Source organism: Vidua macroura, chromosome 1 (assembly GCF_024509145.1).
Source record: "Vidua macroura isolate BioBank_ID:100142 chromosome 1, ASM2450914v1, whole genome shotgun sequence".
NCBI classification, from domain to species: Eukaryota; Metazoa; Chordata; class Aves; order Passeriformes; family Viduidae; genus Vidua; species Vidua macroura.
In genome coordinates this window covers 93,823,937-93,849,205 of record NC_071571.1, presented here as the reverse complement: position 1 = coordinate 93,849,205, position 25,269 = coordinate 93,823,937, and positions in this window count along the sequence as shown.

Below are 25,269 nucleotides of genomic sequence, written 5' to 3'. Positions count from 1 at the left end.
TCTATGGAATTTTCCTCTGTCAGGTATCCCAACATATGCTTCAGCTGACACATCTCTTTCTGATGCTGCAGCAAACATATAAAAGGAAGTACAAAGAGAAACAATGACTGTACATGCCTCATGCCAGTGTTCTACATATATTAAACAACTTTAAGGGCAGAATGTGTGGCACTGATCAATGGGTTCCAGTTTTGAAGGCTTCTTTACTGTCTATAATTGGCACACTTCTTTTTCTGGGTCTTCATTTTCAACACTGCTTTCAATAAAGAGCTTTGGCTATCAACTACATAGCAACAAGTACTGAAAAAAAAAAACTTGAATTTCTCTTAGCTGTTGATTTTTCTTAAAAAAAAAAAAAAAAAAAAAAAAACAAACCAAAAAAAAAACATAATCTGAGATTAGAAGACTCGTCTTCTATGTTGTCCATAAGTTTGATCAGTAACGTGGTGCTAACAGAAAAAGAAGACACAGTTTGAGTAGGCTAGCAGAAAGATAAAAGAAAAAAAATGTGGGGTTTGTTTTTTTGCAGAAATCTACTTTGATTTTGCACCAGATACATGTTGACGAAGAGGTATGTGCATTGCACATTACATGTTAATGACATCTCCTCACTGACCTTTAATCAAAACCCAGATGAGCACTTCTCTACCCTCTTCCTTGATATCTGTACTAGTTTTCAGACTTGAAAATAGGGTATTTGTTTTCCTCCATATATGCCCAGTTTGATTATTTCTCCACATTGGTTAGTCCTTTGAGTTTATTTTTGTTTGGGGTTTTAAATGGCCTCTTCTATATATTTATTCATAAAGTTTTTCAGGTCGAATTGATTTCCGTTTCATGAATGCTCTATTTTTGCAGAGGAGCACAAAGGTTTCCTGTTGCTGACAGCTGACAAGAAAGAATTCCTGTCGATCAGTTCTGTGCTCAAGATCAGGAGGAAATTTCTGCTTTCCCTTCAGTACCAAACACATACTAGAATATAGACTAATATGGTCTTTCCTTAGACAAACTATTGAGAAATAATTGCTTTTAAGTGCTGGACAGAATTGCAGTCTCTGTCATACTGATGTAATACAAAAACAAAGAAGCTCTCTTAGAGATCACATGGTCCAACCCAGGTTGCTTATGATCAGCTTATGACCCATTATCATTTCATGTCTTGACTCTGGACTTCTTCTGGAGACAGGAACAAGTCTTGTGGTCTCAGCTACAGAGAGGTTTTGGTTTGCAGCTTGCCTTGTCAGTGAAGGTCACCACCCTGCCTAGAGAGTGTACTTGAAGCCACAGAGTGAGGAGATCCACTTGCTGCCTCTCCTCAGTCGCACAAGCACTCCTGTCATCTCCTCTTCATACAGACCTTGCGAAGATTCTCTTCACCCCAAGCAGCACTTGTCTCCACAGAATGTGTCCCTGTGTATTTGGAAACATATGTCCCACTGAGTTTCGTGGGAGTTCTGCAGTAATAAAGTACTGCTCACTATCAGTAAGTAGGACAGACACTTATGAAAGTGCTAGCATGAACAGGTTATGAATTATGACAAAGCACATTTGAAATAAAATCAAAATGTTTGCACAGTACAAGCAGCTTCAAATGAGAAGATAAACACTGAATTACAGAGGGTATCTTGATTCCATTTGGAAAAACAGAAGTGTGGTGTTAAACAAGAAAATTGAAACATTTCCTCCTTTTATCTTAGTTTTGTCCTGGCATGAGAACAGAGCCTTGCATTTTCTAGACACTACTAGGAAACACATTCATAATGGTACTCAAATATAGCTATTACCATGTTTAAATATTTCCTTTCTGCTTATTACTTACACGGTCAGCTATAGCTGTTTCCAATTCAAGACAATTACGACATACAGACGAAAAAGCTGAAGGGGAGGAGGGAACAACTTTTGTTCCTAAACAGCTTACCTCTTCAAAAAAGAACAATGTTTACTGAGATAAATGAAGAGAGGGTGGTTGTTTTAGATCACTATGACTAATGTTAAGAAACAGCTGGTAAGGAATATTAGGTAATCACATACACAGGCTGCACATTGGGAACATTACGCTAACATACCTACTATAATTTTATTCCTTTCCCCACGCATTTATTCAAAGCTGCAGCTGTGATACTGGCTTTTGAACACTAGAAACTATCAGGAAAAGCAGCATGAATCATCATCTTTTGCTTGTGTTATTTAACTTAGTCACTCCAGAGCAGTTCTTCCAAGAGAATAATAGAAAGAAAATGGTAGTTTCTTTGAGATATTTGTGAAGACTGTATTTCCTTTCCCTTTCCTTTTTCCTTTCCTTTTTCCTTTCCTTTTTCCTTCCCTTCTCTTCCCATCTCTCCCCTTTTTTATTCTTTACTGGAGATAATCACTAGGTTCTTCAATTAATTCAGAGTTCCAGCCACCACACAAGTGGTGAGTAATTAATTCAGATATATTTTGAAAATATCACTCAGGATCTCAGACATAAAGTGGGGTTCTGCAATGAAGTATTTGTGATGGTCCCCATTTCTGGGGACTGACTGGGATTGACCTAAATTTTCAAGGCAGGTTGTACCTTTCAGATGGCAGCACATTTTTTCTACCATTTCACAACAAACCAGTGAGGAAGGAGAGAGACACAGCAAGGTTTATTCTGTACTGATGGCAGATTCTGTTATATCCTCACTGCTTCTGTTCCTGATCCCTTTAGAACAAATTCTGACAAAGCAATTCCATTTCATGTCAAGATGTTTCTAGTGGCTTTGTGATTAAACACACTAATGCTCATGAGGTCATCCATTTAACTTAGGCCAGATGACAATTAACTTTATATCCTACTGAAGGCAGCCCTGAAGCCCTAAGCAAGCTCCTCTTTGATCAGTGCTCATCAGCCTGCTGCATTTTTTTCAAATCTGCCATTCCCTTGCAGTTTTATGCTTCTGTGAGCATGAGTAGGCCACAGAAGTTAATTCACTCAGAGAAGGGTCTCTACTGCTTCTGGGAAATGCAACTACACTCGAGTCCCAAGAAATCACCCCAAAGGCAGGAAGCTTCCTGGAAAACTGTGGTTCAGACATCAGGGTTAAGTGGACATGCCTGCAAACACCAGCAGGAACCATCCTAAGGACCACTGGGTACTTTTAGAGAGGGATAAGGAATTTACAGGACCAGCGCTTAAAGCTTCAGGTTATTTTGGATGCTCTGTGACAGTGAAACCACAGTACAAGCCATCCTTTCCCTCCACTGTATGGCAAGTAGAGGACTCCTGTCCTAGGTTTTCCCAGTACATTATACGCACACACACGTGCAGGCAATATCTGGCCATGCTTTGGCATTTTATCAGTAGCCTTTCAAGCCTCCCTCATCCATATCTCATTTCCCTAGCTAAGACTTTTCCTCTGGATCACAGGTTTGTTAATGCCAACTTACTGAGCTTCTGGGAACAGCCTCATGCCCTTGCCATGACAAGTAAGATGTGGGAAAGGAAGCCATTTGCATTTTATGCAAACATGGAGTATCTTGCATAAAATGAATTGATGGAAATATGTCTACCTTGCATTTTTAGAGGAAGACACAGAACAGAGCAAGACTTTATTGGTACACAGCTGTGCATGGCCAAACAGGGCAAGATCCAGCCAGTGACTTCCCTCCAATCTAAAACTTCTGGAATACAGGAAGGATCAGCACAATTACTCACCTGATATCTCTAGTTTTCAGCTTCTATATCCTCTCCTTGGCATCCAAAAGATGGAATCACTTTCTGTCCCCACAGGATTTAAGGATCTGAGGTCCCTCAGAATTGAAATATATTATCTCCCAGAAATTACTCCTGAAGCTCTCCACTACACCATGCAGCATTCTAGAAGCACTCAGTTGAGCTAAGTAACAAAAAACACATCAGGCTTATGGACAAAGATCACTAAGATTCCACCACCACTTACTTCACACCATAATAAATACAAGGATCTGTAAAAGATCAAGGCCTTTCTCCTTTTCACCATCCTATCAGAGCCTTCATTTGAGCACTTCTTGAGTTCTTTTGGAATTTCCAATCAGATCACATCCTCCTCCTGAAACACAACTCCCGAACCAACCATTTTTTTCCTAACCAAACCTGCCCATTAGAACGTCTTATCTTTCTCCAATATTTTTCCCTGCATTTCCCCATTTATATGCATTCTTTTTCTATCTCTGATATTTTTCTTTTAACCCATACATTTAAAGACAAAACAGTGAGAATGGTTTGTTCTAAAAAAACTTCAATCCTTGACTCAAATGTTTTATATTTAAATCACTCGCCATCAAAATTTAGGAGCTAACAATTGTCCTTCGTATGAAGGGATGTGACAAAGTCTCACCTACAAAAATGAATGCACATGGGTAAATAAAGCATTTATGATACAACAATATGTATAGCCAGAGTAAAAAAAGAACTTCATAACAACAACCAAACTCAGGCAGAAGTTTCTCAGATTATGCAGGTCAGTGTGGTAGGGATGTTCAAGAACACCCTGGATCTATTTTAGGAAATTCATACTCTGAAGTGTGCCAGTGGTACAGGAGAAGCCAGAAGTGGTTTCCAGCTGGCCCCCACTCACTACCAGGCTCTCCCTTGATTCTACCTCTTCCAAGATGAGTGGCAGACAAACTCTGGAAGATTTATTTAGCTGAGTCAAAAATATCACTGTAGCTTGTTGAATGCTTCTTTTCTGTACCTCCCTGCCACAGATTGCTACCCCAAGAGAGCAGGCATGGTAGAGTACACGGGCCTGCCTGTCAGTCCACTAGCTAACACAGTTTTATAGAAATACTAGATAGTGACCTGGGGCAGCCAAGGAACTGATGTGAATCCTGCTTTGCTACCTTTACAGCAGAAGCAACAATCCCTGGGAACTGGGGACCACCGATCCCTTAAACCTCGACAGTTAAATCCACCAGTTAGTCCCCAAACAGCAAGCTGGCAGCTCCAAATATTCTCTGGCACAGTTTCTATCTGTTGACCAGTGGATTCTTCTCAGATGGAAATGCATAAACCCGTTCGTAGCTCTCCCTTCTTTGCCAGCAAAACCTGCTCCTGCAGAAATCACCATGGAGCCTTATGGATACACTGACCTCCAAAAGAGAAAATGTTTGCTCTCAAGAAGCACTATTCCATAGTCTACTGGGACATCATTTGAGAGCTCACAGAGGATAAGCACAATACTCCTGAGTTCACTGCTCTTCCAAGTTGCCTCCCACTATCCTACAAGCCATTATAGTCTGTCACAACAGTGACAAAACAAGACAGGAGGAGGGAAAATTCCTCCACAAAACTGTCAAGTTCTTTAACTTAGTGAAATTTTGAGAAGTTCTATAATTGATTTTAAAATGTGGCAGAGAAGGAAAGCTAAAAACTTTGTTAAAATTGAACACAAATCAAAACTCACATGAAACATTTTTTTAAAAAATTAATTTCAGCAAGTTTTTGCCAGAGGTGGCAGAATTCTGGATGGTGAAAGTTTATAAATTTTCCACGCATCTAGGCATATCAGCAAGAATAGTCACTGTGGGTGAGGGCAAGTAGTATTATCTTCCAAGTCTTGAAAAATGTTTCTGTTAGCCAACAAGGCTATAAATACTTGATTGTAAATAGCCTTAATGAACCTACAGGTGACTGCAGACAGGGCTGTTTGATGACCCCCAACTAGGTCCTTTGGAGCGCGAAAAAAAGTCATTCTGTTTCATCCACAAGGGGAAGCACTAATTTTCAAATGATCCATCTCAAGCTCTAAAATCTTGTTATGCTGTCTAGTTTTGAATAAACCAGAACAGAGATATCTCTGGCAACATTAACCATTTGAGATCCCAAATCAGTTTGTGCCTAACTTTATATTGCTGTCACCACAATCTCCAGCTTTCTTCCCAAGAGTTTAGCAGGATCTGCCAGGACAGTGTTGCCACATGGCAAACAGGAGTTTCACCCAGCTGCACCCCCATCTTTACCATCATTTCCAGACAGGTGAAAAGTGCCTTGTTAGCAGTGAGATTTTCAAACAGCAGGTTAATTTACAGCTGACAGTTCTGTCTCACTATTTAAAACGACCATCTGGACAGGTACATAGTTCATCAGGAGGTATCAAGTGCATTTTTATGAATACCTGTTACCATTATAGAAACTTCCCCATCCAAGAGACATGGTCATTCACATAGCAAAAATCAAAACAATGCTGAAAAAGAAATCTCTTACAGTTATTGGTGATAATCTAGTGTTCCAAAGTGAAGTGCTGCCTCCCTATTACTTGCCCCCCACGAGACCAGCTCTGTTTGTTGGGGCCATTGGCTCTCAAACTGTGCCTTTTGGCTTGTTGGGAGGACAACACAGGGATGACTAAATTTGCCCAGGCTTCAGATTACAAAAGATTTTATTTGCATCCACTCTACTGATTATTGCAATGGTTTCTGAGGTTAAAGAAAGAAAGCAATAGATTCATTCTAACAATCCAAAGCTGATTCTTCTACTCATATTTTTCTAAGTCTCACTCCTATCAGGAGTATTTGCAGAGCTCTTTTGATGAACCAGTGCTTTCCAAACATGGCACATTAATGAACCATCTTAGTTTTAGGAGAATTATATTTAGCCAAGCTGAGAAACAGATGGTGATCAGAGGTCCTTCCCACTATCTGATATAGTTCCTGAAGTTCATTCTAGCAGCAGCATGAAGAAAGAGGCTCAAAAGCTGCTACTGGGTTTCATTGCACAAGGTTTATGCTGGCACCTGTGAGTGTTGGCAGGAAGTCTTTAGGAGGATGCCAGTGCCCTCAGGCCTGTCATAGGCAAAGTCATACCTTGATTCCTGATCTGACTTAGGTGTTCCCTGGCAGCCTAAGGAAAGCATGCTGCTCCCCCTGTTCCTCCTCATTAGGGAAGCAGGTTTGTTGCATGTGCTATGGTCAGGACAAGTTTGGTTTATGGCCCTAGTTTAGGCCACAGTGATAAAGTACAAGACATCCCAACAGGTATCCCCAGACAGCACTAATCACAGCTTGCTACCTATTATATTCCCTTTTCTCCTTCTCACTCTCATTTGTTTCACCATTCTCATTCTCTCCCAAATGGACACCAACCACCCCTACTTACTGTTCTTCCCACAGGACCCAGTGTTGTGATATAAACAGCTTGATACTCTAAGCCAGGTGATTCTGCCATTCCTGATGGTATTAGATGCAGCTTTTGCCAGCTTCTTGCTTTATTACATCATGTTCAGGAATTTCTAATTTGAAGCCCAGTAATCTCTCTCCTGTTAGCCTAAGTTCAGGCCAGGACCTAGTCAGTTTCTTACCAAGACAGCTAAACATAATTGCTCAAAAGCAATACCAATTTTACAAAAAAAGAACCTCCACAATTTGCACAAATCTCATCAATAAGAATAGATTTAAATTAGCATTATCTTCTATTTTTAGTGATTCCTTGATAGCAAAAACTGATCCTACAAAGAATACTCTTAGAAACACAGTTGCATTGTGCACCACTTCTATCCACTTGTGTCTCTGACTGAATGCATCTTCATTGAAGCCACTCAGTCCTCTCTTGTTTTAAAATTGAACAGCTTGAATCTGTGATAAACCACTGTGTAAAAGCATAAAGGAAATGGATGGCTTAGAGGCAAGGAAGATTTTTTTCTGCAAAAAGCTTATGATAATTTCTATAACAACATCACAGGCACAAACTTTTCTGTTACAATGAGTTTCCTGGTTCTTCTAGGTGAAACTTTTCCCCAGGACAACATTATTCCTTGTTTGAAGCTACAGGGAAAGATAAAGTGATTTGCCAGGAAACACCAGAAGATCACTGGCAGAGTCAGGAAGAGTGTACTGATTTCTATCACCCTGCCTGATGTGCCCACGAGCCAGCAGAAGTCAACTCAAGCCTGTGTGCTTTCATCCAGTCTGACATAATAGTCCTATTTCCTAGGACTGGTATCTCCTTCTTTGTGGGATTACTGTCCCAAGCACCCTGGAAGGTCCGAAACAAATTCAGATTCCTAGCAGATATTACAGCACAAGTTCTTGAGTACCAGTCAAGCAGAGCACCTTATGTGAAGCCAATAAAGTGACCAACAAAGGACTTGATTTAGCTGCTCATCAATTGCACATATTTGTGGGTTTCTGTTGTGTGGGAAGCACACATTCAAAGCTTGTCATGTCCCTTTCTTCCTCTCATGTGATTCTGTGTGGATTCCTTATCAGTAACAAGTTGTGCAATACAAGATACATATATATTGTGGTCTATTGCTTTATTAGCTCATGAATACTAATGGGGAAAAAACCTCAATAACAAGTAAATGGAAGATAAGTCTCTCTCACAGCCAAAGATACATGTGCAAAGGATTTTTGTGCAGTTGTCACGGTTTAAGAATGGTACTCCCCAATTCAGTGCCCTCACTGAGAGTCTTCCAAACCACCCGCCACTCTCTCACTCCCCCTTCCCTTGCCCCTCCTGCTGCAGCAGAGTGGACTTGAGAACTGGAGGCACAAAAAATGAAGGGCTGAGATAAGAGCAATTTACTGGAAACAGCAATGAGATAAGAAATAAACAGTAACAGCAACAGCAACAATATTAATAACAAAATTATACAAAAGAGAGAGTGATTCACATGCAAAGATACTCACTGCAGACCCCAAGGCGATGAGCAATGCCGGATGGCTTCCCTTGTGACAGCTTTGTTCAGTTGTACTTTCCTGCCCTTATCTTAAGACTTGTGTTCAGACTAAAGTGATTTGGAGATTTCCAAATGGAAGAAAAGTATGAACATGTTGACACCATGGAGGACTACCGCACAAATTCTTCTTGCCATGCCAAAACACCCTCTGGAACTTCCTCCTCCAACATTTAAGTACCAGACAAGGCATTTACAACCGTCCATCACACCAGTCCAACTTTCAGCAGAGATACATGACTCTCAGTGTCCAGAAACAGGTCTTTTTTGTGCTTCAGCTAAGATTCTTTTTGTACAGCACGAAATAATACAGTAAGGTTCAGGCTGATATCCAATTTGCTGAAAAAGAATTAAACCACAGTTTTCACAGGAAGGTGAATCTGCCCTCAGCCTGCAATTCATTAGACCCCAGCTCTCGCCTTCACCCTTTTGCCTTGAGGGAGTAAGAACAGAAGCCATCATTCCCTAGAGTGGCACAACCTGGATTTGGAGAGCCTGAATGACGGTTTCCCAAAGTAGGGATGAAAAATGTCTTCACACCTAAAGCCTTCCCTTTACTTACAGGATGATTTTTATTTTTAATGCAGTTTCCCATTACGGCAAAAACCAGACTACATGCAATGGCTGATAGTCCATTATTTGTACAGTCAGCAAACGTCAGCTCTTCGAAAAAAAGGACCAGTACTATTTTGAGGCCTATCAATAGGGTTATTACAGGAAAATAACCAATATCATTACTGCAGTCTAGGCAGCAGTGACTAGGCCTTAATTGCAATAAAGAATTTGGATTTGAGTACCACACCTCTAGAAGCTGATTATAAAAAGAATCCTATGAAAATAAGCCAAAAAACAATCAATTAGAAAATATAACCTATGAAGTTCATCTAGATATATTCAGTAGTTGTCCCTGCACACCTAAATGATGCCTCTACACATGCCAATATAATGAAGACAAGACCAGAACAAATAAATGCAATTCATCTATGAGTAGAAGCTTTCTAAAGAGAAAAAATGTAATATAACAAGGTTGAAACTACTGCCATTTAATATGGATACCTATATGCAAGGTGCAGCTTAAAAAGATGAAGATTTCAAGATTAAAGGGCAGACCAGCCATACAGTTACCAGAGATCCATAAGGGATGCCATATTCTTGACAACATAGCTTTTAATTGCTTCGGAAATTGGCTCATCATCTTTCATGAGGGAAGACATAATAGAGAAGGGAAATACTGTTTCCATTCCAATTTGCTCTCATTCAGCATTCTTGTTGCCTTCACTATTATACTATCATATTAAATTTATTGACATAAATCCACCAGTGAATGCCTTTTTATGTATGTAAGTTCTTAAGGTATTTTTTAAAATCAATTTGCACATCATTTCACTTGTTCAGCTCAAGTTGACATTAATATATATCTTGGGCTTAACAGAAGCAATATTTTAAAAATTTCCATACCGTCTGTTTTTAAAAGGAAAATATTCTCCAGAGTGTGCATTCAAGTCAGCGGAGGGTAATTAAAATCAATGAATTTAGAAAAATAGAGAGAACAAGAGCTTAAAGATAGAGCCATAGACAATTTCTTTGCACAAGGCTTGTGCCACAGGTGTATTATTGACATGCTTGCCTTCCACAAAACACTTCAGCCAAAGGTTCCTTATCCAGACTTGGAAGCTCAGCCTGCCTCAAACATCTGTGGTTTCCTGAAAAGACAATGCTTTTTCCAGAGGAAGCAACTGGTTCAGTTCAAATTTTGTTTTGTTTGTCATGGCTTTCATACAAATTCTGGTATTTTAAAGGTGAATGAAATGCTGGCTGTTTTTTCTGCTTTCATGTGGAGTGTATTTAAGAATTAGACTGTGATGCATGAATCAGTTGTCAATTCTTTTCCTAGATTACCCTTCAAAAAAAGTGTGACATCATTAACTTCAGCACACAGAAGAGCGGGTTGTTATGATTTTTAAATGTGTCATTAAAAAAACCTTTTAAGTAGTTATTTAGCCATTGAAAGCATCACTCCCATCCTCCTCATCCTTATAGAAATTAGAAGTTGCAATTAAGCAATCTTTGCCTAATGTAGAAAAATAACTTCTAATAGTGAGGAAACTTTTCAAGATCCCTTCAACCGCACAATTAACACATTTATCTTAAATTGACAGCAGAGATAATATTTTTGTGGAGTTATGCATCAGTAGTTCCAAGTATTCAATGCTGATGAAATACCTCTTGCAACTCTGGAACTCTTTTGGCCATTGAAGAAAGGTTACTATAAACATAATTGCACTTTTCTTTTTAATCTGAGTAATAACTTATGTACAGCATACTTTGCTGCGCAAGGGGATCAGGAACCTACCAGTGCTTTTGCAAAGTCAGTGTTAGATTTATGAGTATAAATTATTATATGCTTTCAAAAGACAAATAATTTTAATGCACTGTACCTTTCCAAATTGCAATTATTCCAAATAGAGGTCCAGTGCTTTTTTTTTTAATTAATGAATAGCCAGAGGTTGTTTTCCCCCTCGAGGCTGTGTTAATGAACAGCTAGCAGACACGTTGATATTTTCACAATATGAGATTGTGACAGAAAGAAAGTATATACCTTTCCATCTTAATTGATTAAATTTTTTCTCATCTGAAAGAGAACACATTATTATCATGTACACAAAGTTGTAGTTCTACCAAGAAGTATTACTTGTGGATAAATCTTGGAAGAGAAGGCATACCAAATTTTGTGTCACATATGAATGGCTGTATTTAGTACCAGTATTTCTACAGAGAAAGTTCCACACTGAAAACAAAGTTTAATCAAGAACATATGTTTTAGCATCACTCTGCAAATGTTCGATTCATGTGACAAACTAATGAAATAAGGAATCTCCTTTAAAGGACAGAAAAGATGGCCATCTTCCCCCCCCCCCCCCCCCAAAAAAAAAAAACCCAACAGATTTTATATTCCATTATTAAGCCTCCAAATTAAACTTGCACTCTCATGATGCAGTCAACATGTGGTTAGAGAAATTAAAGTTTTTAAAAGAAGCAGTTTCTGAAAACCACTGTTCAGATTAGCCAAGACTAAACTTCCAGTTGGATAGGAACTGTGAGGCAGATTTACTTAAAGTTTGCAGGAAGAACTTCCCTTACTCCTAAAAAAATTGAAAGACTTTTCAAGTGAAAAGGTTCTAGTAAAATGCAATCAAGAAGAGTTAACTTTTTAATAATGGATATAAATCAAGTCCTTAGGTAAGACAGAAATGAAATTTTAAACTGGTTTGCAACAAAAGGTCCTCTGATTATCTTATTCTCCTGAAGTACATCCTTTCTTCTAGGCTTTCTGGCAGCCCATCAATCTATTTCCTTGAGACTGGAGCTCAACTCTGTGCAGTGTCCCCCCAGTCCTGAGAATCACTTAGGCCTAGTAGTGTGTTACTCCCTGCTCTCTGTAGCCATTTCCCTGCTCCTTGGACAGCTTTCAGTCTCAGACATCCCTCCTCTGCCCACCAATGTGTATAAAAGCTTTTTTCTCCTCCAACACCCTCAAGATGATCTCCAGGAGTGACTTGCCTCTTTCTCAACAGGTCTCCGCTTGAATCCATCATTCTTTTTTTGTGAAGGACCAAAACATCACAGCAGCAGAGTGCAAATTAAACACCTTCCATCACTGAGCTTCAGCCTAACTTCCACTTGTATCTCACTGCATAAAATTGATCGTTTTCAAGCACAAAACTAATCCACTAATCCATGTTGATAAAACAGATTCATTGCCAAGACAGTGAAAAAACCAATCTCTGTGAGGCCTTTCAAACATGTGTGTTCAAAGAAATGCTGCTGACTGCTGAAACACTGCTGACTGCCCACTGGCACAATACAGAAAGTATGAGATGAAAAGGGCTTTGCAAGAAAGAACTTTCTGAAGTAGGGCTTTGGTCCACAGTTCTGGGCTGTTTGCCTTATTTGTTACAGTGCCCTTGGTTTGAAGATTTAGAAATGCCTACAAGAGAGTGTATTTTGATTTTCCATGGTTGACATCGTATTATTCCTTCCACAACATGCCAAGACAAGGACTAATATGTCTTAGTCCATTAAAGATACAACAGAACATTTATTATTTCCTAAAGCTTAATACAAATTTCTCAACATCGCCAGGGGGAAGGAAGTATCATAAAACCAGAAAACAATACCATAAGCTATAACTAAGCCCTCAAAGTTTCTTCTGAGCATAGATACAATCTTAACTTTGCAGGAAAAGGAAGAAAGTTGTGGAGATTTTTCACAAATCCAACGTCAGCTTTCTTTATTAAGTTGAAAGATGAACTGAGAATTAAAATACACTGCTAAAAGAAAGGGGGGAAAAGGGGGGCTGTTGTTTCATTCTGCTCCACCCTTTAGCCTTGTCACCAGCTGCAGAAACATTTGATCGTGCAGAAAAGACAGTGATCCTATTCTTCCACAAACATCATCAGCAACTAACAGGAGAGTAAAACAGTAGAAAACTTTGATAATCCACTTCTATCTGCTAGATAAATCAAAGTTCCCAAATTTCTTTGGAGCACTGAACCACTCCTGGAATCTTGTGGACCACCCATGTGGGACTTGTCACATGCTGGGGAGTTAGCAGTCATGTGAGGTCACACAGCAAGGAAGAAACACTGCAGCAGAAGATACTGATGGCAGACTACCCCATTCACCATAGCTATAACATCCTATAATGTTATATCATCCACCATAATGAGCTATAACATCCACCATAATGAACAAACCACATCACTGGTTTGTTCATAAACATTGTATTTCCACACAGTTTTGCAGATCTGTTCCAGAAAATTTAGCATAGCCTTCCAAACCATCAGGGTATTAGAGGTGAAGTATTAAACACCACCAAATTTCTACCCACTGCATTTTATAGGTAATATCATACAGCTGACCTGTAAATATGCTGTATATAATACCTAGCAATGATAGTGAGAACCAGGACTCAGGATACCTGAGCTTCATTCCAAATTTTGCCTCAGATATCTGTACCAGCAATTACTTAACTTACCTATGCATCACTTTCTTTGGAAAACCAGGCTGGACTGCATGGTGTCTTCACCATTCACCCATTCCTCCTACTGTGACTGGAGGAAACTTTTTGCTTTTCCAGGGTCATTGCGATGTAAAAGGTCCATAAAAGAAACAGCAGAAATAATATCTCATAGATGTATTCAAAATCGTAATATATAGTGAAGTATTTTGAAGAGTGTGGATCTAAGTCATTGCAGCAATCTAAATATTACATATATTACATATGTTACATATATTTATATATAGTTAGGATTATCCTTATGTATTATCAGTCTAGTCTAATGCAAGTCTTACATTATTTTTGGTTGCTGATAACTTTCCTAAATTAATGTTTTGACTCTTGGTATGTTGAGATCCTATAATTATTTCCATGACTCCAGCGTAATTGAGAGAACTGGGTGATTTCTAATGCTTGCTAAGAAACAAGAAAGAATTTAATGGTGCAGTTGCGCTACTGAAATCAGAATACTACATAGTAGAGTATTTCCTATCATTTCAGTCACTATGTAACCTTTTTGTCTCATTCTGATTGGATTTAATTAAAGTTCTTTCTTATAAGAGTAGGTTCCAGGTTTGGCCACTGCAAGAACAGCTTTGCCATTTTTAACTGATGCTGACTTGCTCCAGTGAGTTCAAAGTGCACCAGCCCAACTCTTTCAGCTAAACCAGTCACCCAGCACCCACAACAGTGACTCTGAGGTTAAACTAGAATGAAATGATTTCTGCTTTTCCTTTCAGAGACCGCTATGGGATCTAAGCTCTCAGCTAAAGGAAAATGATTTGACACTGAAACTTTCTCAAAGAGTGAAATCACAGCCTCAGTGGTGACTTAAAGGTCTCAACTGACTTCTGAAGAATGCCTGGAGAAGTCTCTGTCCCTACAGAGGAAATGCAAGGTGGACAGCAGGCATGCACCCAAGGATGCCCAGGGGCTTAGAGTGGCCTAAGGCAGCCTGCTGGCACATCAGACACAACGGAGTGGCCAGCTGCACACTGCCTGCAAGACAGCATTGCATTCTGAGGGCAGCATCCTTGTGGTCTCCTGCCAAAAGCCATGCAGTTCAGGGCTTCTCCAGGGACTCTGTCTTTAGACAGATTCCTCTAGCAGAAATGCCAAATGACCATGAATCTCTGTGGCTCCAAGACTGAAGTCCCTTTCTGTTATGCACTTTGTCATACTAAAGTCAAGTATGATTTTTAAAAAACATGAATATTCTGTACCCGTAATATAAAATTATCTACATTGCCTGGAATAACTCACAAACCTATGGGGCAAGCATGTAGAAACAACCCTAATATTTTAGTTATCCCTTGTACTTCACAGTAAATCAGTATAATCTGTCTTTTATTAGGTTACTGGATGCTGTGGCATGAAAAAAAAACATATTTGGCTTTTAAGCACTTCGAAGTGAGTACTTTGAAGCCTCAGTAAGTGATAATCAAGAAAAATGGCTCTAACAACTTATGATAAATCTTCTCTATGTATTTAAGCAGGATTACTTGTGAAACCTCAGAAATTAAAATGATTATATATAGCTTTACTTAAGACTTGAATTTAATAAAGCATATGATATTGGTTTTCAAAATGCTGTCTTTTGGAGCTCAGGTAGCTATAGCAATGCCATTCAAATGAGCTCTTCTGTGATAAGGAGAACTAATGAAAAATGGTCCTCTTCAACCCATAAAAGAGGCAAGAGAGCATATGCAACGTGGATAGTCCAGAGCTAGACTTTGCCCATTGCTGCCTAGTAAGGAATGGAGTGTTAGCTTTCTGCCCAGCCTTTCCTCAGCAGCACACAAATCTGAGCCTCTTTCCTCCATGCAGCCCCTCATTTTTCACATAACTTAAAGGAAAGATAGTAGTGTCAAAATGGCAGATGGACAGACAATACCAAATCATAAGTCTCTTCCAAAAACCTTGAAATCAGCTGAAAAATCATTTCTTTTAAGCAGTCCATTCAACTAGAGATTTGAATGTCATAAAAGTAATTACAGTTTTTTACTGTGGTGTGATTCCAGAATTTCTTGTTTAGTTATTAAAAAAAAAAATTAAATCTCATGAAATCTCAAACCTCTTGGCAGATATAAGAATTTTCTATAAACTTCAGCCTCTTGTTTACCTTGTAAAATCTCATTATTTAGCAAGAAAAAATTAATTTCTCTATAACATTTCTCTGTCTTTGAGCACAAGAGCCATCTTTCTGATTATCACTACTAGGCCACAGAATCCAGGTACTCTTGTATAAATACTTCCAAACTGTAAGTTAATGTCTGCCACATGATTTAAAAATTTAAAAAAAAGAAGAAAGGGCTTAAGAAGGCAAGGGGACTATGAATTCTAAGTAATAAATAATTTAGTGACATTTGGGGAATTTCAAGTTTACTGAAGTTTGCAAGAAACAAAGAAGCAATTGTTTTGCAAGTGTACATCTTTCCAAGTATTCTTCAAGTGTTTTCACACAACACAAGGGACATTTTTAGCTCTTCTCTCTGTCAAGCTTACACATCATAGACAAATATTATAACAGCAGTTTTGCATCTAAGAAAAACTCTTCTTGAAGATTACATAAAGTATGTATATAAAAAAGCTGGATTGGATGCCTAATGCTCACAGCTAATTGCTTTGTTTTTTAACACCTCTCATTTAACAATGGCATGTTTCCTTTCTGTTCTTCAGGACTGGTACCAGAGCCTAGAGTTATGAGAAATACCTATCAAAAGTACTGAAAAAAGAAGCCCATCTGTGTGCAACACACCTGTACCTTTCCAGATGACTGATCCTTCTATTGAAATATGCTGGGGAAAAGATTTTATAAAATAATTTGAGTAGCACATAAAAATAACACTTAAAAGTTACTACAGTGGAACTAACACAATGCAGGTAGTCCCTTGGGGGAATCAGTCTACCTCATTTAGGAATTTATCTTGGTTTTTCCAAATCTTTACATTAAAAATGTAGCAATTTAATATTTTTTTAACTGAGACAAATTATAAATATCTGTAATACACGCTTTTTTACTAGAGGCTTTTATTTCAGGTCTTGTATGACAGACTTTTCAAAAAGGAAGCACCTCATTTCAGCATTCATCAGACAACTCTTGTGGTTGCTCACAAGAAGTTTTTTGATGCAGCAATTTTAATTAGAACAGCAGCTAATAAATTCCACACCCCAAGCTTCAAGCTCTAACTGGATTACCAAACACATTCAAAAGCTTCCTGCTGCAAGTAAGGCTAGGCACAACATCCAAGCAATCAATCTGAACAGAGCCAGTGTACATCTCAGCAATGGGCATTTTTGGAGACTGCCAAGGGGCCAATGTGGATCCCTTTTCTGGAGAAGCTTCTCTCAGCTCAGGGAGAAAGAGAGACAACAGCACATGCACGTGGCAGGAGAAGAGAGGGCTTTTGTAGACAGACCTTTCCTCAGCCTGGCAGGAAGAACAGCAGTTGCTGCAACGCCATCAACCCATTGACTTCCAGCAGACTGGAGGAGGGTTGAAAGAAAATAGATTTGCTTAATGCAAGGATTTCTTCACCAGGACAGGATAAAAATGGAAGTGTTTCTGTGCAAATATTTTTGGAATGTTCATCAACATGAATTTGAATGGTAGGACTATATTAAACAAGGTATCAATAAAAGAACATTTCACTTAAAAATAAGACTTTCTGAGCACAGACATACTGTTTGAAATGTTTGGATGCCAGAATTGCTGAATACTGCATTTGCCACCCTGAGCCTTACAAAGCATAAAGGAGGAAACAAAAAAATCCCAGAAAATTTAAGGAGGAAATGGAGAAGAATACTCACCATTTTGCAGAAGACTACCCCAAAAGTTTCTTTTGTGACAAAGTCCCATTTAAGAACTCAAAACAGTCATTAACAATAAGTCTTACAAAAGTGACAGGTCATTTGTTGACACTGTCCAGCAATGCCTTTGATTCATAAATAATTTCCTTTATCTGTTCTGCTATGAGCAATTCCCAGATTTAACAACTGCAGCATCTTCTGGGAGAGTGAAGAAAGCAAAATGCACTGAGACAGCCATCAATTTCTGCTCTCAGAATTAGGGGAAAGTATATTTGTTTTACCCCTCTTACTGTATTTTAACATAATTAATGTGCTTCTGTGATATGGAAATGAAAACATTCAAAACAATAAGTATTTAAGTAAATATTCAAATAGGAAACTCCTTATAGTGCCTACTCTCTTCCAGCAATGCATGTGTTCCCTTGGCCCTTCACCATACAACTGTGTGATTTTTCAGTGTCTGCAATTTAAATAACAACCAGTAGACATTACTAAAAGAATTTTAGCTATTGTAAATGCTGGGCAAAACAAATTTGAAGTAATTTGCAGTTCTATGAAGTTTCCACCTATTGCATTTTCTCCGCATTCAAAGGCAAGTTTTTGAGCTAACAAAAAGCCAAGAATGAATTGGCCCTAAGTATATATCAAAAGTGCTTTTTCATGACAAAGAATGTCAGTTATGAATAAAAACTGTGTAGAATATTTTTCAATAATTCATTATAACTAATATTTTATGTGATTCAGATTATTATTGAAAATTGTTTATCCATCCCTCCTGCACACAATGAATGCTTGGAGAGAAATTACAGTAGATTTTAACTTGTTTATAATACCTCTTTAGGATTCATCTATTAGAAAGCAGAGGCCACAATTTTGGAGTGCTAAATGTCAAAGTAAAAGTAGAGTCTTTCACATTGCAAGCCAGAAAATCAATATGTTTTGGGGTTTCGCCAATAAATATCTGTACCTGCTGAGAATGACAGTTCAAGTTCTTCCCACTTCCCTAATACATGCAGCTGATAGGAGTCTGAGAACGGTATCCCAAAAAACAGTGGGAGCAACATTTCACCTGCATGTATGAACCATCTGGATTTGGCAGGAGAAAATGTGGTGCTGTTTATACCAAAATGTCACGTAGCCACCTCAGTTAGACATTCTTGTGGAGATTCAGGGGCAAGGGAAAGAGTAACAGGAACAACACTCCATGTTTCTTTTTGCCAGGTAAAACTGAGAGGTTAGGGCAATCAGTAGTAATTATGGTTGGTAAGGGTTTTATTGAGTAATATGATAGCATTTTCCTCTACCATGCAAACCAGAAATGTCCATTCTTTTGGAAACTTTTTATAACCAACTACTTGTAATTAATTTAAAATATCTCTGGACAGACATTAAGGTTTATTGCATATGTTACCTTAAACAAACCAATAATTCATAGGCAGTGCCTTGGTTTCATGGTTGGAACTATCCTGTTAAAATGTAACTCTTCTTGCACCTGAAACAGACCTGGACTTATGCAACAAAATCAAAGACCACTTCTGCCATCTAATACTTCATCTCTGGCAAATGTTTTTTCAGATTTTCAGAAAGTTTCTTTTATGTTGAAGCTACATATTTATTTGTGGAACTGCCACTCCACTTCTGAGTTTTAGTGATATGAAAGAACACAGCCCAGGCAACTTCTTCTCAGGTTATCACAGAATTCCACAGGAACAGAAAATTACCTAACAATTCTTATATCTTGGCAGATTTGAGACTATCCTATGTGAAATAAAACTTCAAGTATCACAAGAAAATGTGACTGAGATGTAGTTTATGTACCTATCCCCACTATGCTTAATCACTAGGAGCTGGCAGAAAGTATTATCACCTAAATCCAGATTAAACAAGTTTGACTGGAGATCTGAAATTATGAGGATGATGGCAATGATGATGAGGATGATAACAATAGCAATAGTACCATCATCTACCACCACATTCATTACTCAAAACCCATCACCTAGTTGGTGTTGATATTATGAAATCTTTTTAGTTCTATGTTTAATTTATAAAAAATGGATAATATTACCTGACTGATGAGACATGTAAACTAATCCTAAAATGAAATAAGGATTTGAGATTTGAAATCAATCTAACCAGACTAAATCCCCTGAACTAGCTATCTTTCTCCTTACCAAGTAACTTAACTGATTCTGTCCTAAACTTTCCTAACTCTTACATGTTAATAATATTAGCCATTGCAGATGTCCTATCAAGACTGATATTATATTACTCCATAAATGTTTTCCTAGACTGTGCCCTCAGTCAGGGGCAGTATCAACTATTCTTTCCATAAACAATGTATTGTTTTCTTACCCTACCTATTAGACTCACCTGTACTTAATAGGATGCCAATGTTTTGGAATAATCTCTCTTTTCTTCATTTAGCGAGATCAAAATTGATTTTTAAAATTCATTGTGATGTAAAACTCAAGGTTTTGTATATAACTCCCTCTGCAACACTCTTTGTACAAACAGCATATCAGTGGTTTCCAATACAGCAACACACATCAATCAACATTCTTTTAATTATTCTACATCAAGGATACTGTAAAATCAACTTAACTCCTCTAACATGAAACAGAATTAAGACGAAATATAAAGGTCAAAACAAAGTCATGCCTAGCCACCTTCTTAGCCTCCTCAGTAGGAATTATTTGGCCTCCTATTTGCCCCTTACTTGCTGTGTATGATCTCCAGTTGAAACTAAATATTATTGGAAGAATATAATTGATGTGTTCCTGCTGGAGATGACTGGCTGTTTAGTTTATATTTCCATGCTTGGTTTCATAAACTCACAAATGTTCCCATTTGAAATCAGATCAGTGTCAAACACCTTCCAAAAACATACAGTGAAATTAATAGCCAAATATTGCTTGACATTATTGCAAATACATTACTGGTTATTCGGGTTAAGTTTCCATGCTGTGTGTGCCAAAACCAAAATGAATAATAAGTATATCATGTGAAATAATGAAAAAAATAAAATAATTTTGTGGCTAGCATAATTTGGTTACAAGATCAAAGCAAAAATATTACTGGATGCCAAAAGATCGAGTTCTTTCATCATAGTAGGACCATGAGCAATGAACAAATAAATGTGTTAGTGGAACAATTAAGGATGGCCAAACTCTACATTGCTAAAAAAAATCTGAACCCCCCCACCCAGTGTTCACAATTACTTGTTAATGAAAAGTTCACAAAATAGAGGAAGAGTCCTAGTGGTTTTTTTATTTTTACAAACCTCATTTAATACAAAATTTCCTCAGTTGTCCTCGCATCCTACTATGGCTACGATCTGTAAGAATAATCTTCCTCAGATACTTCCTTAAACTATCTCACTTAAATGATAACACAGAATGCTTATGATAGTCTATAGCAGTTGCAGGTTTTGTTTCTTTGTCAAACTACTCTGTGAGAGACCCAGTCCCTCAACATCTGATTTCTAAATCCTTTCAAATCGCTTGCTAATTTTTTCCCTTCACGCTAATTCTTCTCCCTTTGCCCAGAACCTTGATAATCTTTCATTGAGAGCAAAGCTTTAAGGCACTTGCCTGACATTTGATAAAATATGATACAGTTTTACAATTGTACATATTTGGCTATTACATGATAATCCACTGTGAGATGAAGGAAATCCCTACCACCTCAGGGAATTATTCTGTTACATCACTCCGTACTCTGAACTGATACAGGTTTTATCTACAAATTGTCCATTCTGCTACTGTGGTGTCTGCTTCTTTTGAAAAAAGACTGAACAAAACCAGCTACATGATTTACACAGACTGTCTCCTTGATTGTTGCACTGGCTGATACTCACCTACTGACTCGTTTTGCCCCTTCCCTGTTCCTCTTGCAGCACAGCTCCTTCCAGCGGTTTGGACCCAGCTCTAGGGGCACTCAGGGAGGGCAGGCGAGAGGGGATGCAGCACTTAGCAGGCACTGGTTTACAGGCAAGGGGGAGCTGTAAAAATGTGTAGGTACATGCAAAATGATGCACAGACTGAGCATACAATCATCACAGAATGGCCAGCACGAGAAATGAAAATGTCTGCTGGGGAAAAGAAAATAACAAAATGTGTCTCACATCATAGCATTGCCCAACTCACAATAAATGTTCGTCATGATAGAAGGAGAAAGTCTGGGGTATTTGTTTTTAAGGGTAAATGTGTATTAAACAGATTTGAGAGGAGGGAGGGAGGGAGGGAGGGAGGGAGGGAGGGAGGGAGGGAGGGAGGGAGGGAGGAGGGAGGGAGGGAGGGAAGGAAGGAAGGAAGAAGGAAGGAAGGAAGGAAGGAAGGAAGGAAGGAAGGAAGGAAGGAAGAAGAGAAGGAAGGAAGGAAGAAGGAAGGAAGGAAGGGAAGGAAGGAAGGAAGGAAGGAAGGAAGGAAGGAAGGAAGGAAGGAAGGAAGGAAGGAAGGAAGGAAGGAAGGAAGGAAGGAGGAAGGAAGGAAGGAAGGAAGGAAGGAGGAAGGAAGGAAGGAAGGAAGGAAGGAAGGAAGGAAGGAAGAAGGAAGGAAGGAAGGAAGGAAGGAGGAAGAAGGAAGGAAGGAAGGAAGGAAGGAAGGAAGGAAGGAAGGAAGGAAGGAAGGAAGGAAGGAAGGAAGGAAGGAAGGAAGGAAGGAAGGAAGGAAGGAAGGAAGGAAGGAAGGGAAGGAAGGAAGGAAGGAAGGAAGGAAGGAAGGAAGGAAGGAAGGAAGGAAGGAAGGAAGGAAGGAAGGAAGGAAAGGAAGGAAGGAGGAAGGAAGGAAGGAAGGAAGGAAGGAAGGAAGGAAGGAAATGAAGGAAGGAAGGAAGGAAGGAAGGAAGGAAGGAAGGAAGGAAGGAAGGAAGGAAGGAAGGAAGGAAGGAAGGAAGGAAGGAAGTTGCGGAAGGAAAGGAAGGAAGTTGCGGAAGGAAGGAAGGAAGTTGCGGAAGGAAGGAAGGAAGTTGCGGAAGGAAGGAAGGAAGTTGCGGAAGGAAGGAAGTTGCGGAAGGAAGGAAGTTGCGGAAGGAAGGAAGGAAGGAAGTGCGGAAGGAAGGAAGTTGCGGAAGGAAGGAAGTTGCGGAAGGAAGGAAGGAAGGAAGTTGCGGAAGGAAGGAAGGAAGTTGCGGAAGGAAGGATGTTGCGGAAGGAAGGAAGGAAGGAAGTTGCGGAAGGAAGGAAGGAAGTTGCGGAAGGAAGGAAGGAAGGAAGTTGCGGAAGGAAGGAAGGAAGGAAGTTGCGGAAGGAAGTTGCGGAAGGAAGTTGCGGAAGGAAGTTGCGGAAGGAAGTTGCGGAAGGAAGTTGCGGAAGGAAGGAAGGAAGTTGCGGAAGGAAGTTGCGGAAGGAAGTTGCGGAAGGAAGTTGCGGAAGGAAGGAAGGAAGTTGCGGAAGGAAGGAAGTTGCGGAAGGAAGTTGCGGAAGGAAGTTGCGGAAGGAAGGAAGTTGCGGAAGGAAGGAAGGAAGGAAGTTGCGGAAGGAAGTTGCGGAAGGAAGTTGCGGAAGGAAGTTGCGGAAGGAAGTTGCGGAAGGAAGGAAGGAAGGAAGGAAGGAAGGAAGGAAGGAAGGAAGGAAGGAAGGAAGGAAGTTGCGGAAGGAAGTTGCGGAAGGAAGTTGCGGAAGGAAGGAAGTTGCGGAAGGAAGTTGCGGAAGGAAGTTGCGGAAGGAAGTTGCGGAAGGAAGTTGCGGAAGGAAGTTGCGGAAGGAAGTTGCGGAAGGAAGTTGCGGAAGGAAGGAAGGAAGTTGCGGAAGGAGAAGGAAGGAAGGAAGTTGCGGAAGGAAGGAAGGAAGTGCGGAAGGAAGGAAGTTGCGGAAGGAAGGAAGGAAGTGCGGAAGGAAGGAAGGAAGGAAGGAAGTTGCGGAAGGAAGGAAGGAAGGAAGGAAGGAAGGAAGTTGCGGAAGGAAGGAGGAAGTTGCGGAAGGAAGGAAGGAGTTGCGGAAGGACGGAAGGAAGGAAGTTGCGGAAGGAAGGAAGGAAGGAAGGAAGGAAGGAAGGAAGGAAGGAAGGAAGGAAGGAAGGAAGGAAGGAAGGAAGGAAGGAAGGAAGGAAGGAAGGAAGAAGGAAGGAAGGAAGAAGGAAGGAAGGAAGGAAGGAAGGAAGGAAGGAAGGAAGGAAGGAGGAAGGAAGGAAGGAAGAAGGAAGGAAGGAAGGAAGGAAGGAAAGGAAGGAAGGAAGGAAGGAAGGAAGGAAGGAAGGAAGGAAGGAAGGAAGGAAGGAAGGAAGGAAGGGAAGGAAGGAAGGAAGGAAGGAAGGAAGGAAGGAAGGAAGGAAGGAAGGAAGGAAGGAAGAAGGAAGGAAGGAAGGAAGGAAGGAAGGAAGGAAGGAAGGAAGGAAGGAAGGAAGGAAGGAAGGAAGGAAGAAGGAAGGAAGGAAGGAAGGAAGGAAGGAAGGAAGGAAGGAAGGAAGGAAGGAAGGAAGGAAGGAAGGAAGGAAGGAAGGAAGGAAGGAAGGAAGGAAGGAAGGAAGGAAGGAAGGAAGGAAGGAAGGAAGGAAGGAAGGAAGGAAGGAAGGAAGGAAGGAAGGAAGAAGGAAGGAAGGAAGGAAGGAAGGAAGGAAGGAAGGAGAAGGAAGGAAGGAAGGAAGGTGGAAGGAAGGAAGGAAGGAAGAAGGAAGGAAGGAAGGAGGAAGGAAGGAAGGAAGGAAGGAAGGAAGGAAGGAAGGAAGGAAGGAGGATGGAAGAGAAGGAAGAGTAAGGAAGGAAGGAAGGAAGGAGGAAGGAAGGAAGGAAGGAGAAGGAAGGAAGGAAGGAAGAAGGAAGGAAGGAAGGAATGGAAGGAAGGATGGAAGGAAGGAAGGAAGAAAGGAAGGACATTTCAAGCCTCCCCTTGCATGCTCCTTGCCAACAGAGACCAGAGCTAGTTTTGTAGGCAATCTGAGGATGACCCTTAGAATCAATATACCAAAGTTACTGGGTTTGTATAATGCATATCACAGAGTTTCAGTGTGTCACAGGCCTCATCATCTTCCCTTGTTTGGTCTACAAAGAGTAGTAGATAGATTCTGAAGCTTTTAACCTTTGTTTGACTAAAAAGATTTCCAGAAACCAGTGTTAGAATTATATCTAAAAGCAATGAGAAAAAGCCCAATTTCCACCTTCTAATGAATTGATGAATTTTGCTTGTTTCTTTCCTTCTTTCCTTAACCTAACATTTGAATAATAAATTTTAGGACCTAGCCACTCAAAGCTTCAGAATTTCAGAATTAAGACTCTTGCCCAAGCAAGAATAATGTCCACTATCCACAAGGAGAACAATTTGGTTTAAATTACAATTCAAATCCTGATTTTTCTGATACTCCCCTGGGTCTGACACAGCTCTGACACACAAAGAAGGGCACGTACACACAAACCAGGGCAACCAATAGTCTTGATTCTGTCCCTGCCTCATTTCCTACATGGCTTCATTCATTACATGAGCCTGGCAGAGGGACTTCAGGGCGAGAGCAGATGTAAAATTTAGGAAGCAGGAATTCAGACAGGTGAACTCACTTCCATGCCTGATTCTTCCATAAATTTCACAAGAAATTTCACAGAATTTTCCCTGCCTGCAAGATAGATATTTTTCAGTCCTCAGTCTTTGGTGTGTCTTGTTTGAAGTTGCCGACTTTCAGGGGTGGGTATGACCATGCACTTTCTCAAGTGTGCATTCCTAGGCATGCTCATGGCCAGCTCTGAAGACCAGAGCAGTGCTGGGAGTTTCCACACTGAGGAGACTTTATCCTAATT